Raw genomic sequence first — 11618 nt, 5'->3', positions numbered from 1 at the left:
AAACCAAACAAAGAGCTCTCCTAAGGTCCAGTCAGAAGCAACGATGACACTTTTAGCACTACCTTAAAAGAGACAAAGCAGGGAGTGTGTTTGTTAGGGTGTCAGTTTTCTACTCGTGGCTCTTTAAACCATGTAAGTTTGGCAGCTTGCCCTATGTGGTGCTGCATACAAATATTGACAGAACACAGTGGTATTTGTTAAACCCGTTCTTGAGAAGCGAGTGATTAAAACTCTGAAGGAAGATCTGAGAACCTCAGACATTTTTTGTCCTCAATAAAGTTATAACATTTACAGAATGAAAGAGAAAATACTGAGTTTGGTAAATTGAAAACATTGACCTTCAATTTCTGCTTTGCCTTGTAGGTAAGGACAGATTTTTGTTTCTTTTAAATCTTTTTATAAAAAAAGCTTACATTTAGCACACTGAAAGGTGCTGTTAGCACTTTTAATTTAATCCTGTGATTTGGGACGAAGCTGTGAGACAGTATGTGTAAACAGAAGATGTTACCTAGTAACTACGTACCATCAGCATTCATGTTACCTTTTTCTCAGTACTGTTCCAGTGTCTTAAAGGTGCTTGAATCTTTACAGACATCTTTATATACATTTATAGTTTAATGTCTGGTACTTTCCTGACAAGTTCCCAGCTGCATTCTCTCTAGTTGTATTAATAGGGGGATTTCAGAATTTGCTGCATGTACCGTACTTTTGAAAAGTTATTCTCTCTGCTATGTAACTGATCATTGTCATTCTAGTTTTCAAATGCAAACCAAGGACTTCTAAAACTGTGTCACGTGCTCTTTCTTTTAACTTTAATGAGTTGTTTTATCTGAGAATATCGTCTTCATCTTTTCTGGTATTTTAAAAGAAACAGCTGAAGTTGCATTAATGAAAAGTGTATATTACACAATTTAAGATGTGTAAATCATAATACATCATATCTGATTTCATTTATTACATTCTGATGTATTGTAAAGATGAATGTCTTCAAGTTCCTGCAGACAGTATTGGTTTATACCCATCATTTCATCTCGGCACTTTAAATCATCTGAAATTACAGATTGATGATTCCTATTTCAACACATTGTGGTCAGTACTCTTTGGCTTCGCTGTTGCTAACTATGAGCAAAGAATCTTGCACATTTCATGGTACGGAATCATATTTCAGCAATAGGGATTCGTTAAATGTGCCTTGTTAATTGCTAATGTGCAAGTAGCGCTGAGCACATGCCAAGCTGAGACTTTAAGAAAAGCTTCATGTGCCTACTGACAAAATAAATGCTGGTTAGTCTATGGAATAATAGTTTAAATGTATTTTGCAACAAACTTCAATGTATGAGTTCAGCTATCACAGGAAAATAAGTCTGGTGAAGTAAAAATCAAGTACATTCAAGAAATACATATTCAAATTCCCTACATTAAGGGCCTTGTTTTTTCAAGCTTTACTTATGAAACTAGTCCCATTGAAGTGGATGGAACTATTTATTTGGCAAGGTACAACACATCATTAATAACTACTACAGAATTGGGGTTCAAAGCATGTGTGTAAATAATAGTAGTTATGGGCTATAGTGCGATGTAGAAATATATACTATTAAAAAAACCCACAAGGCCCCACATCCTGCAAAGACTAGTGCACATGTTTAACTTTAGGCAAGTCTTTGCGGGATTGAGTGAAAGTCTTTTTGAAGATAAAATGCAATTGAAAAGCCTTGAGAGAGATGGAAGGGTCGGTGGGGGAATGGGTCAGCAGCTCATTTTTTAAAACAAAAACCCAAACCCACCTCTGGTAGCACCAGCATACCCAGATCTCTAATACCACAGCAAAAGCCACTACATGCTGCCATCTTCCATATTTACCCACCTCCCTAGAGTCTACTGAGATGCTAAATATGATTATGGTTATTGTTAAAGGACAAATTGAAAAAGCAACTTTTTAGGGGGGTTATGAAGGATAGTTAGGAAAGATGCTGAGAAGCTAGTACATGGATACCTGAAAAATGGGTTAATTCCTCTGACACTTGGATTGTCATTATTCTCTTTACTAGGAGTCTCAGAAAAGACTTGTTTCAAACTGAGAATTTGTCCCAGAAAAAGAGGCTTGATCCAGTTAGCATAAACCAAGAACTGAATTTAGCCCTTTCTATGTAAATGCTTTTCTTGTCCTGGACTTTTCTGTAAATTTCCCTTACACATATGAAGTCATTGGTGTCTCTGGCTTTGATTCTGTATACTATATTTTTTCCTTCAAGGGGAAAACAGAAAGAGTTGGTTAGACAGTGTAGAGACAAACAGGTAAGAGAGATCTATTGCTACTTCTACATTCCCTGCTCTACCTTCATATTATACTAGCCATTGGCCATGGTATTAGTATCAGAGATCAGAGCCCCTGTCAAGGTTCCTCCCCCACTCTGAACTCTAGGGTACAGATGTGGGGACCTGCATGAAAAACCTCCTAAGCTTATCTTTACCAGCTTAGGTCAAAACTTCCCCAAGGTACAAAATATTCCACCCGTTGTCCTTGGATTGGCTGCTACCACCACCAAACTAATACTGGTTACTGGGGAAGAGCTGTTTGGACGCGTCTTTCCCCCCAAAATACTTCCCAAAACCTTGCACCCCACTTCCTGGACAAGGTTTGGTAAAAAGCCTCACCAATTTGCCTAAGTGACTACAGACCCAGACCCTTGGATCTTAAGAACAATGAACAATCCTCCCAACACTTGCACCCCCCCCTTTCCTGGGAAATGTTGGATAAAAAGCCTCACCAATTTGCATAGGTGACCACAGACCCAAACCCTTGGATCTGAGAACAATGAAAAAGCATTCAGTTTTCTTACAAGAAGACTTTTAATAAAAATAGAAGTAAATAGAAATAAAGAAATCCCCCCTGTAAAATCAGTATGGTAGATATCTTACAGGGTAATTAGATTCAAAAACATAGAGAACCCCTCTAGGCAAAACCTTAAGTTACAAAAAAGATACACAGACAGAAATAGTTATTCTATTCAGCACAATTCTTTTCTCAGCCATTTAAAGAAATCATAATCTAACACGTACCTAGCTAGATTACTTACTAAAAGTTCTAAGACTCCATTCCTGGTCTATCCCCGGTAAAGACTAGCATATAGACAGACACACAGACCCTTTGTTTCTCTCCCTCCTCCCAGCTTTTGAAAGTATCTTGTCTCCCCATTGGTCATTTTGGTCAGGTGCCAGCAAGGTTACCTTTAGCTTCTTAACCCTTTACAGGTGAGAGGAGCTTTCCCCTGGCCAGGAGGGATTTCAAAGGGGTTTACCCTTCCCTTATATTTATGACAGCCCCATTGTACTGTGTACTGTACAAATACAAAGTGCAAGTCAGTCCCTGCTCTGAAGAGCTTACAGTCTAAACTTATTCTGAACTCAAGAGTGCATGTTGTAATTTTGAGGGGGACACAGTGTAACTTTGTGCATAACTTAGGCGCTGAATCCCTGCTTTACATGCAAAACACAGCTCATCCTTAACTATGGAGTCATGACTGGCACCATCTTAATACACAAGACAGACACAGAGCAGAAGGAGAAGCAGAGGCATGAAGAGGTACAGAGAAGCAGAAGTTGGTAGATGCTAGTATTGATCCTGCACCTCAGACTTGGTCCAACTCCAATAGGAATTTGGACTGTGGAATCAGATCTTATGTTTATAATAGCAAGCAGATGTGATCTTACTCCTTTCTGGAGCTTATCCACTACTTCTTCATGTCTTTGACAGACCAAACATGAAAGCCCTCATGTGCGAACATATCTTCCTTTCCTTTATCAAAAGACTAGAGCTATGAAAAAATGGTCACGTTGCAGCAGGACAGATGCACTGCTTTTCATAATTATGAAAAGGAAAACATTATTCAGAATCAAGAGTTATTATTTTATTTTATCATCTGTTTAGTATTTCAATGCTGACAATATTCTTGGTATTGTACAGCACACAGATAAACAGGCCCTGCACCAAAGATCTTATGTAAAACAATGCACTATGGGCGTCATATCCCCTTCTAATGGCTGGTCCATGTTAGAGGATAAGGGTGAAATCAATGGCAAAACACACATTAACTTTGGTGAAGGAGGATTTCACCTTAACTGCTAGTAGTTAACGGAGTTGCTTCTTTAGCTCTAGTGATTGAGGCCTATGCTTTTATTGTTGAATGTGCTAGGTTCAAAACCCTGCAGATGACTCATGCTGAAGGTCCATACACTTATAGGTTCAAAGCCAGAAACAAATAAACTGAGATGAAATGGGAGACCCAGAAGATGATATTAATTTGGAATACATTTTGGGATTTTTTAATGGACTTTTGTTTACTTTCTTTAGTGCTTAGGATTCTGTTTTATAACGAGGAAAGAGGATGGTGTTGAGAGCAGAAAAGCTATTGTTAGAGTAAAATTTCCCACCATAACTGGCCAGGTTTTGCTATATTTTTTTCTAAAGTAAAGGTGTAAAAATCTGTGGTGTTTGGTGAAAGATGGCAAAATTCTACTTTGTAACAAAGGCTTACTTCATGAGAATTCGATACTTCTGGAAACTCAGAATTGAAACAAAGTGCAACTGCTGAATTGTACATTCTAGAGGGATAGATTGCTAGAAAAACTTTTGGATGTGATTTCACTTACAGCACCGCTAGGATACAGCATTTCATAAAGATAGGTTATGTGCATAGATCGCCTTAGTTGTGCACCAGTACTAACCTATAATCGACACATTGATGTATCCAACATTTTTCTTGTAAACGGAGCATTTTAGTTTTGAGTACCTCTTAGTCCCCTGACAATCCTGCTCTCTACTGAATTTTTGGTAGCTGCTTCAGATCCTCCCATATTTTTCAAATTGTTCTGTTAGGACACTGTGGCTTAGGTTGTGGTAGAAGTTATAAAGGCAAGGCAGTCACCATTTCAAATTCAGGGAACCAATGAGCACATGGCCTCCTATGGAAATACAAGCAATTTGAAATGCAGTTTTACTCCGAAAAATGGCTATATGAAATGTCGCCTCCTTTGTCTAGGCCCATCCCCGTGTGGTATTGAGTCCAAAATTCTGACTCTAGTAACACGTATATTATCACTAAGGAGCCAATATATCTATGTGAGATAAAACTGTGTTCCTGTTCACACATAATCAATTACATTTCACACAGCCTAGGTGTGAATGGCAGTATCATTTGACCTATAGAACCTTTACTACTGGTAGTTCTGAGGAATAAGGAAAGAACCTGGCTTGCTTTTCATATTCAGGGTGTTTTTTCCAGAAGTCTGGAAAAATATATTTTTGGTTTTAAATGGAGCAAATTGTGTATGGAATCACAGTGAGATACAAAGGGTTTGTCTACACTAGAAAATCTTGTGGTTTAAACAATACAGGTGTACTGAAATTTCAGTATTTTCCGGTAGCAGTAACAAACACTGATGTATGAGAGGGCATATCAATTAAAGGAATGTGAAAAGCTTTGGCAATCAGTGCACATTACTGTGGTTTGCTAAACGATACTCACGCTTTAATGAAATTACTGTTTTTACTCTGTGTGCCCTGCCCACACTGCCATAGTTATTTTCCTACCCAAAGCCAAAAAGTTTTTCTTTTCTCTGTGGTGGGAACCACAAAATAGGGATACAGAATCTTTTTAAAATGACTACTTCCGCGGTAACCCACATGAATGTTGGGTTTGTCACTTTATCCCAAATGAATCCACACTCGATCTTGCAGCTGGCCACATTACGGTGAGCTTTGTTTCCCCCAGGCTTTAGCCCCGTGCCCCAGCAGGTACTGTCACACAGGGCATGTTGTGTGTGTCTTGCTCAGAGGGTCAGTAAGTTTGGCCGCCCCTGATCTAAGTGATGTCTGTAGCTGCATTGCCCCAGACGGAGCCCCAGCAAAGAACTGCTACCCCCTGCCCCATGTTCTCAATGGGGAAGTAATCTGCTACTGGCCCTTACCAGATTATCTTCTCTCCATCCTCTCACCCATGCTGGCCCAGCTATGCTAGCCAGTTTGTTAAGGAGGAAGAGGCAAAGATCCACCTGTTTGTTGCTCATTACCTTCCCACCTTCATGGGAGGGGATACCAGCTGTGCCACCCCTGCTTTCCCCCAACATATCAGTAGCTGAGATATGGGAACACAATACAGGGAATTGTGTGTACATAGAGTCTTACCACTCTTTTGCCCTTGTAAGGCTGTGTAAGGCCAGGCCACAAGTTGACCCCTTGCAAATAGCAATACTTGGTTGTTGAAACAAGGAACAAAATGTGTTGTCAGCATTGTGTGCTCTTCCAGTAACGATGCTCTTAACCTGTGTGACCACTTTATGTCATGGCAAAGTATAAGGAGCAGCAGCTGTTAACTTTGAGCTGCATCTGCATTTGGAGCTGAGGGTGTGATTCCCAGCCTGAGCTAGCGTGCTAAAATAGTACTGGCAGCCACAGCAGCGTGGGTAGCGGCAAGTGGCAGCAGAGGCTAATTGCTCTGAGGACATGGCCTACAGGGGCTGGGCAGGCGGTCAGGCCATGCCACTGCTTGCCATTGCCTGTGCTACTGTGGCTGGGCTACTATTTCTGTAGCCTTTCAGCTCAAAGAGAGCTAATGTTCTGTCTGCTCAAGCAGGGAATCACATCGTCAGCTCCAAGTATAGATGTAGCCTTGGTTTATACAGACTAGCTTTTAAGGATCAGAGGGGTTGCCATGTTAGTCTGGATCTGTAAAAGTGGCAAAGAATCCTGTGGCACCTTATCGAGTAACAGACGTATTGGAGCATAGGCTTTCGCGGGTGAATACCCACTTCGTCGGATGCATGTAGTGGAAATGCCCAGAGGCAGGTATAAATATGCAAGCAAGAATCAGGCTAGGGACAACGAGGTTAGTTCAACCAGGGGGGATGAGGCCCTCTTCTAGCAGTTGAGATGTGAACACCAAGGGAGGAGAAACTGCTTTTGTAGTTGGTGAGCCAGTCATAGTCTTTGTTTAATCCTGAGCTGATGGTGTCAAATTTTCAAATGAACTGAAGCTCAGCATTCAGAGTAGCAGCCGTGTTAGTCTGTATCTGCAAAAAGAAAAGGAGGACTTGTGGCACCGTAGAGACTAACAAATTTATTTGAGCATCAGCTTTCGTGAGCTACAGCTCACTTCATCGGATGCATGCAGTGGAAAATACAGTAGGGGGATTTTATATACACAGAGAACATGAAATAGTGGGTTTCAGAGGAACAGCCGTGTTAGTCTGTATTCGCAAAAAGAAAAGGAGTACTTGTGGCACCTTAGAGACTAACCAATTTATTTGAGCATGAGCTTTCGTGAGCTACAGCTCACTTCATCAGATGAAGTGAGCTGTAGCTCACGAAAGCTCATGCTCAAATAAATTGGTTAGTCTCTAAGGTGCCACAAGTACTCCTTTTCTTTTTATGAAATAGTGGGTGTTACCATACACACTGTAACGAGAGTGATCAGGTAAGGTGAGCTATTACCAGCAGGAGTAAAACTATTTCCCCATGTTTATTTTTCCCCCCTACTGTTCCTCACACGTTCTTGTCAACTGCTGGAAATGGCCCACCTTGATTATCACTACAAAAGGTTTTTTGTTTGTTTGTTTTTCTCTCCTGCTGGTAATAGCTCAACTTACCTGATCACTCTGATTACAGTGTGTATGGTAACACCCTTGTTTCATGTTCTCTGTGTATATAAAATCCCCCTACTGTATTTTCCACTGAATGCATCTGATGAAGTGAGCTGTAGCTTACTAAAGCTGATGCTCAAATAAATTGGTTAGTCTCTAAGGTGCCACAAGTCCTCCTTTTCTTGAAGCTCAGCAGTTTCTCTTTGAAGTCTGGTCCTGAAGATTTTTTGCTGCAGGATGGCTACCTTTAAATCTGCTATAGTGTGTCCAGGGAGGTTGAAGTGTTCTCCTACAGGTTTTTGTATATTGCCATTCCTAATATCTGATTTGGGTCCATTTATCCTTTTACGTAGGGCCTGTCCAGTTTGGCCGATGTACATAGCAGCGGGGCATTGCTGGCACATGATGGCGTATATTACATTGGTGGATGTGCAGGTGAATGAACCGGTGATGGTGTGGCTGATCTGGTTAGGTCCTGTGATGGTGTTGCTGGTGTAGATATGTGGGTAGAGTTGACATCGAGGTTTGTTACATGGATTGGTTCCTGAGTTAGAGTTACCTAACTATGGTGCACTATGGTACGGTGTATAGTTGTTGGTGAGAATATGCTTCAGGTTGGCGGGTTGTCTGTGCGCGAGGACTGGCCTGCTTCCCAAGGCCTGTGAAAGTGTGGGATTGTTGTCTTTTAAAAAGAGTTATTCACGTGTTAGTGCTATGGTGAAATGCACCAGCACTGTTTAGTCTCTTCTGTATTCTGCTAATTTTATCATTTGTATATAGAAAACAATGTACAATGGCTTTTAAATAAGGGCTGGGTTCTGGTTTTGAATGTGTATCTATAGCACAGGTATTTTTAAGCCCAAAGCATGGGATTTCCTGGTTTAAAAAAGCTTGTAGCAATATTGTTTTGTGTTGTAATCAGACCTGATCTCACAAGCTAAATTGCGGTGGTTGTGGTCTGTAACGGGAGGTTCCAAGGATTACCTAGGATGCTAAGAGTAATGGTGTTTGCGATTCAGGGCGAGGCACTTTTCCCTCCAACTCAGTGTGGTATATGGGGGCATGTATATACAGCTGTATATAAAGTATGTGTTTTAAAGTGCTTTGTGATCCTCTGGCAAGAAATGTGCAATGCAGACATAAGGTATCACAATTAATAGTAACAATTGAGTGGATATTTTATTAGCTGTAGCTCTGAACCATAGAACAATAAGAGAGCTGAAAGTGGCAAATCGCCCTGTACCCTACTTGGCTGCTGAGGAAAGCACGAACAAGAGCCATATGTGAGTAATTTTGAAACTAAGTGTCTGTAAATGGGTTCTTTGTTTATTAAAAGGAGACAGAGGGGAAAAATCTATAGGCTAGATCTGACATGTCATGGCTTTGTGTAACACAAGGACTGTGCAGGGGTCTCATGTACTAGAAAAGGATCTTGGTAGAAGTACCCACCATTACAGGTCTCCACTAGAAGTTCTCCAAGAACACATCAAACTGAGGGGCTATAATTTCCTTCCAGCCTCATTCTTCAAGATAACCATTTCCATCTGCCTACAGGAAATTGTTAATGAGAGGCAACCCTTTCCTCTGCCTCGTGAGAGTTTTACATATTTGTACCCAGACTGAAGAAACAGTTTCTTTATTGGTAAAACTGGGGCCTACTGAGAGTGATGCTGGCCCTACCCTTCAGCAGTAGAATAGTCTGTTGAACATGACTTTCCACTTGTGATTGTTCAAAACAGCTTCCTTATGCACCCATTTAAAAAAAAAATCACATAGAACAAATGTGAGCCTCCCACAATATTTGCCATTTTTATGCTTTTAATTTAGTGCTCACCTTACTCACTTTGAGTAGTGCTTTCGTCTTCAAATAGACTCACTAGGGCAGATCCTCCGGTGTTGTAAATTGTCATCACTCTATTAAAATCAATTTTTGAACTTCAGTGAACTATGACAATTTTCATAATCTGAGGATCTGCCCCTCTGGTTTTAATGAGAAATAGGGTACTACTCAGTTAATATTAGGGTGTCTGACTCAAGCCACAGAGATTGTTGTTCCTTTTTTTGGGCGGGCAGGGGAGGAGGGGGTGGGGATCATGGTAGCACCAAGATCAGGGCCCCATTCAGTAGGTCCTGTACAGACACATAGGACCCATTCTGATATTCTTCCTCAATTAGTACCTCAATCCTCAAATAGTCCTGTTCATTCCAATAGCACCATTATACCTGGTGGAAGGGAATTGGAATCTGACCCATAGTTATAGATAGTCCCTGTCCCAAAGAACTTACAGTTGAAATAGACAAAATGGGCAAAGGGTCCTCAGAAAAGGAGCATTTTTGCAATTAACAGATGGTGAACGGAAATGCAGACAAGTGATTTACCCAAGATGTCACAGGGAAGCAGTGGCAGAGCCAGATACCAAACCCAGATCTTCTGAGCTCTAGTCTAGTGTCTTAATAACCACAGAACAATCCTTGCCCTGGTTGTGAAGGCTCTTAACTAATCTTTAACATGCAGGTGACAGATGTTGTCCTGGATCTTTTTAAAAAGATGAGCATGATCTTGTCTTTTGAGAGTTGGGTAGATTTTTTTTTCTTTTCGATAAGATTCATGGAAATTGCTCTGTAAAGACCTTTGCTTTCCAAAATAAGAATTTCAAGAAGGGAATGCTGGTTGCATGCTGGGTATAGTTGTATGCCTCTGATTAAACCAGTCAAGCTAAAAGTAGTGGACAATGAAGTTTAAATAACCAGGACCCAGATTTCAGAGTAACAGCCGTGTTAGTTTGTATTCGCAAAAAGAAAAGGAGTACTTGTGGCACCTTAGAGACTAACCAATTTATTTGAGTATAAGCTTTCGTGAGCTACAGCTCACTTCATCGGATGCATACTGTGGAAACTGCAGAAGACATTATATACACAAAGACCATGAAACAATACCTCCTCCCACCCCACTCTTCTGCTGGTAATAGCTTATCTAAAGTGATCACTCTCCTTACAATGTGTATGATAACCAAGGTGGGCCATTTCCAGCACAAATCCAGGTTTTCTCACCTTCCGCCCCGCCCCACACAAACTCACTCTCCTGCTGGTAATAGCCCATCCAAAGTGACCACTCTCTTTACAATATGTATGATAATCACGGTGGGCCATTTCCAGCACAAATCCAGGTTTTCTCACCCCCACACCCGTTAATGTGCTCTGTCAAGCACTTCTTTTTTAAGGAAAAAAATGTTCATTCAGTCTGGCATTTGCCACAGTGCAAACAGCCCATATAACTTATTTTGCGCCATGGAATTCCTATTTACGCCCCGTGGTAAGTGATTAAGTAATTTGGGGTTAATTTCACCTTTGAGAAGAGATTTATGCTTTCAATTTTGGAGGGAAATGATCACAACTTTCAGGACCAGGGGTGTGTTATTCCCATTGACTTCAGTGTGGCCAGGATTTCACCGCAGATGCAAAACTAATGCCAGTCTGAGTGGATACTTACTGAAGAAACAGAATACCCCATAGCACTTGGCTGAAGACCACTCTGTCAACAAAATGAGTTTTGAGAACCAAACTCTGTGAGATCTATTGCTGAGAACACATGGTTGTTGGACTCTCCCTACACTACTATCACCTAATATCTTTTTGCAAAGCAAAGGTGCTAAGATACTATGGTGATGAGGTCATATAATTACCTGCATAGATCAATAGACAGTGCCATTTTGGTATCCTTTATTATGAAGAAACGTGTATAAAGCCCAAACTCTTCTGTAAATATAGTAGAGTTGTATAAACACAGAACCTACTGTTGTACTGCTACCAGTATAGAAAAATTGACAAAAAAAACTATTAATATTATTAGAACTGAATATTTGGATAAGGTTTAAAAGTAAGGGCTAGGTCCTCAGTTGGTGTAACTTGCCATCACTCCATCGAAGTGCGTACGGAGCAGTGCTGATTTTTCTTAACATTCTTTATTATAAAAAGGAAAC

The 11618-nt window shown here is 40.6% G+C and overlaps 1 protein-coding gene across 1 annotated transcript in view; it reads left to right on the top strand.

Annotated features, from left to right (window-relative positions):
- The first annotated feature begins 300 nt into the window (after positions 1-300).
- Positions 301-11618, top strand: part of NCKAP5 (NCK associated protein 5) — a 624519-nt gene continuing 613201 nt past the window's right edge. The window contains exon 1 of the mRNA XM_073305277.1: positions 301-363. The gene's annotated coding sequence lies outside the window, so the exon portion shown is untranslated. The remainder of the gene's footprint in view (positions 364-11618) is intronic.

Source organism: Lepidochelys kempii, chromosome 11 (assembly GCF_965140265.1).
Source record: "Lepidochelys kempii isolate rLepKem1 chromosome 11, rLepKem1.hap2, whole genome shotgun sequence".
In the NCBI taxonomy this organism is placed as follows: Eukaryota; Metazoa; Chordata; order Testudines; family Cheloniidae; genus Lepidochelys; species Lepidochelys kempii.
Note: the sequence above shows the minus strand (reverse complement) of the source record. Positions and strands in the feature narration are given on the sequence as shown.